Genomic DNA, 3,803 nt, shown 5'->3' on the forward strand with positions numbered 1-3,803 from the left:
ATGACGAAAACAGACGGATTTCTCAGGTTTTTACAACATATGAACACTTTTCACATTCTCCCGTGCAACTCGGCTGCTAGTCCTCCTTTCATGCAGAATCTTAAGGTCCTAGCGCATGTCCAAGGAACCAAGGGCAGCTAAAAAGTCAATAATCAATACCTAAAACTTGAATTGTACTACTTCTAACTGGCTATTACTTCAATTAGAAGCTTCATCTGTGTTCTACTATGATGCTTTTAGTGTCTCCGCATACCGCAGCACGCGACATAGCTTTCCAGACGATAAGTACAACCGTTTCAGAGAGAAGAGCGGCCAATGTGACGATCTGGCTTTAAGTCGATTCGATAACAAATGACGAAAACAGACGGATTTCTCAGGTTTTTACTACATATGAAAACTTTTCACATTCTCCCGTGCAACTCGGCTGCTAGTCCTCCTTTCCTGGAGAATCTTAAGGTCCTAGCTCATGTCCAAGGCACCAAAGCCAGCTAAAAAGTCAATAATCGATACCTAAAACTTGAATGGTACTACTTCTTACTGGCTATTACATCAACTTAGAAGCTTCATCTGTGTTCTACTATGGTGCTTTTAGTGTCTCCGCATACCGCTGCACGCGACATAGCTTTGCAGTCGATAAGTACAACCGTTTCAGAGAGAATTGCGGCTAATGTGACGATCTGGCTTTAAGTCGATTCGATAACAAATGACGAAAACGGACGGATTTCTTTGGTTTTTACTACATATGAACACTTTTCACATTCTCCCGTACAACTCGGCTGCTAGACCTCCGGTCATGCAGAATCTTAAGGTCCTAACTCATGTCCAAGGCACCAAAGTCAGCTAAAAAGTCAATAATCGATACTTAAAACTTGAATTGTACTACTTCTTACTGACTATTACATCATCTTAGAAGCTTCATCTGTGTTCTACTATGGTGCTTTTAGTGTCTCCGCATACCGCAGCACGCGACATAGCTTTGCAGTCGATAAGTACAACCGTTTCAGAGAGAAGACCGGCTAATGTGACAATCTTGCTTTATGTCGATTCGATAACAATGACGATAACGAACGGATTTTTAAGGTTTTTACTGCATATGAACACTTTTCACATTCTCCCGTGCAACTCGGCTGCTAGTCCTCCTTTCATGCAGAATTTTAAGGTCCTAGCTCATGTCCAAGGCACCAAAGAATGGTAAAAAGTCAATAATCGATACCTAAGACTTGAGTTGTACTACATCTTTCTGGATATTACTTCAACTTAGAAGCTTCATCTGTGTTCTACTATGGTGGTTTTAGTGTCTCCGCATACCGCAGCACGCGACATAGCTTTGCAGACGATAAGTACAACCGTTTCAGAGAGAAGAGCGGCCAATGTGACGATCTGGCTTTCAGTCGATTCGATAACAAATGACGATAACGGACGGATTTCTCAGGTTTTTACTACATATGAACACTTTTCACATTCTCCCGTGCAACTGGGCTGCTAGTCCTTCTTTCATGCAGAATCTTAAGGTCCTAGCTCCTCTCCAAGGCACCAAAGCCAGCTAAAAAGTCAATAATCGATACCTAAAACTTGAATTGTACTACTTCTTACTGCCTATTACATCAAATTAGAAGCTTCATCTGTGTTCTACTATGGTGCTTTTAGTGTCTCCGCATACCGCAGCACGCGACATAGCTTTGCAGACGATAAGTACAACCGTTTCAGAGAGAAGAGCGGCCAATGTGACGATCTGGCTTTAAGTCAATTAGATAACAAATGACGAAAACGTAAGGATTTCTCAGGTTTTTACTGCATATGAAGATTTTCCACATTCTCCAGTGCAACTCGGCTGCTAGTCCTCCTTTCATGCAGAATCTTAAGGTCCTAGCTCATGTTCAAGTCACCAAAGCAAGCTAAGACGTCAATAATCGATACCTATAACATGAATTGTACTACTTCTTACTGGCTATTACATCAGCTTAGATGCTTCATCTGTGTTCTACTATGGTGCTTTTAGTGTCTCCACATACCGCAGCACGCGACATAGCTTTCCAGACGATAAGTACAACCGTTTCAGAGAGAAGAGCGGCCAATGTGACGATCTGGCTTTAAATCGATTCGATAACAAATGACGAAAACAGACGGATTTCTCAGGTTTTTACTACATATGAACACTTTTCACATTCTCCCGTGCAACTCGGCTGCTAGTCCTCCTTTTCTGCAGAATCTTAAGGTCCTAGCTCATGTCCAAGGCACCAAAGCCAGCTAAAAAGTCAATAATCGATACCTAAAACTTGAATGGTACTACTTCTTACTGGCTATTACATCAACTTAGAGGCTTCATCTATGTTCTACTATGGTGCTTTTAGTGTCTCCGCATACCGCTGCACGCGACATAGCTTTGCAGTCGATAAGTACAACCGTTTCAGAGAGAATTGCGGCTAATGTGACGATCTGGCTATAAGTCGATTCGATAACAAATGACGAAAACGGACGGATTTCTTTGGTTTTTACTACATATGAACACTTTTCACATTCTCCCGTACAACTCGGCTGCTAGACCTCCGGTCATGCAGAATCTTAAGGTCCTAACTCATGTCCAAGGCACCAAAGTCAGCTAAAAAGTCAATAATCGATACCTAAAACTTGAATGGTACTACTTCTTACTGGCTATTACATCAACTTAGAAGCTTCATCTGTGTTCTACTATGGTGCTTTTAGTATCTCCACATACCGCTGCACGCGACATAGCTTTGCAGTCGATAAGTACAACGGTTTCAGAGAGAATTGCGGCTAATGTGACGAACTGGCTTGAAGTCGATTCGATAACAAATGACGAAGACGGACGGATTTCTCTGGTTTTTACTACATATGAACACTTTTCACATTCTCCCGTACAACTCGGCTGCTAGACCTCCTTTCATGCACAATCTTAAGGTCCTATCTCATGTCCAAAGCACCAATGTCAGCTAAAAAGTCAATAATCGATACTTAAAACTTGAATTGTACTACTTCTTACTGACTATTACATCATCTTAGAAGCTTCATCTGTGTTCTACTATGGTGCTTTTAGTGTCTCCGCATACCGCAGCACGCGACATAGCTTTGCAGTCGATAAGTACAACCGTTTGAGAGAGAAGAGCGGCTAATGTGACGATCTTGCTTTAAGTCGATTCGATAACAAATGACGATAACGGACGGATTTCTCAGGTTTTTACTACATATGAACACTTTTTACATTCTCCCGTGCAACTCGGCTGCTAGTCCTCCTTTCATGCAGAATCTTAAGGTCCTAGCACATGTCCAAGGAACCAAGGGCAGCTAAAAAGTCAATAATCAATACCTAAATCTTGAATTGTACTACTTCTTACTGGCTATTACATCAATTAGAAGCTTCATCTGTGTTCTACTATGATGCTTTTAGTGTCTCCGCATACCGCAGCACGCGACATAGCTTTCCAGACGATAAGTACAACCGTTTCAGAGAGAAGAGCGGCCAATGTGACGATCTGGCTTTAAATCGATTCGATAACAAATGACGAAAACAGACGGATTTCTCAGGTTTTTACTACATATGAACACTTTTCACATTCTCCCGTGCAACTCGGCTGCTAGTCCTCCTTTCCTGCAGAATCTTAAGGTCCTAGCTCATGTCCAAGGCACCAAAGCCAGCTAAAAAGTCAATAATCGATACCTAAAACTTGAATGGTACTACTTCTTACTGGCTATTACATCAACTTAGAAGCTTCATCTATGTTCTACTATGGTGCTTTTAGTGTCTCCGCATACCGCTGCACGCGACATAGCTTTGCAGTCGATAA

This window comes from Schistocerca gregaria, unplaced genomic scaffold, assembly GCF_023897955.1.
Source record: "Schistocerca gregaria isolate iqSchGreg1 unplaced genomic scaffold, iqSchGreg1.2 ptg000387l, whole genome shotgun sequence".
Classification (NCBI taxonomy): Eukaryota; Metazoa; Arthropoda; class Insecta; order Orthoptera; family Acrididae; genus Schistocerca; species Schistocerca gregaria.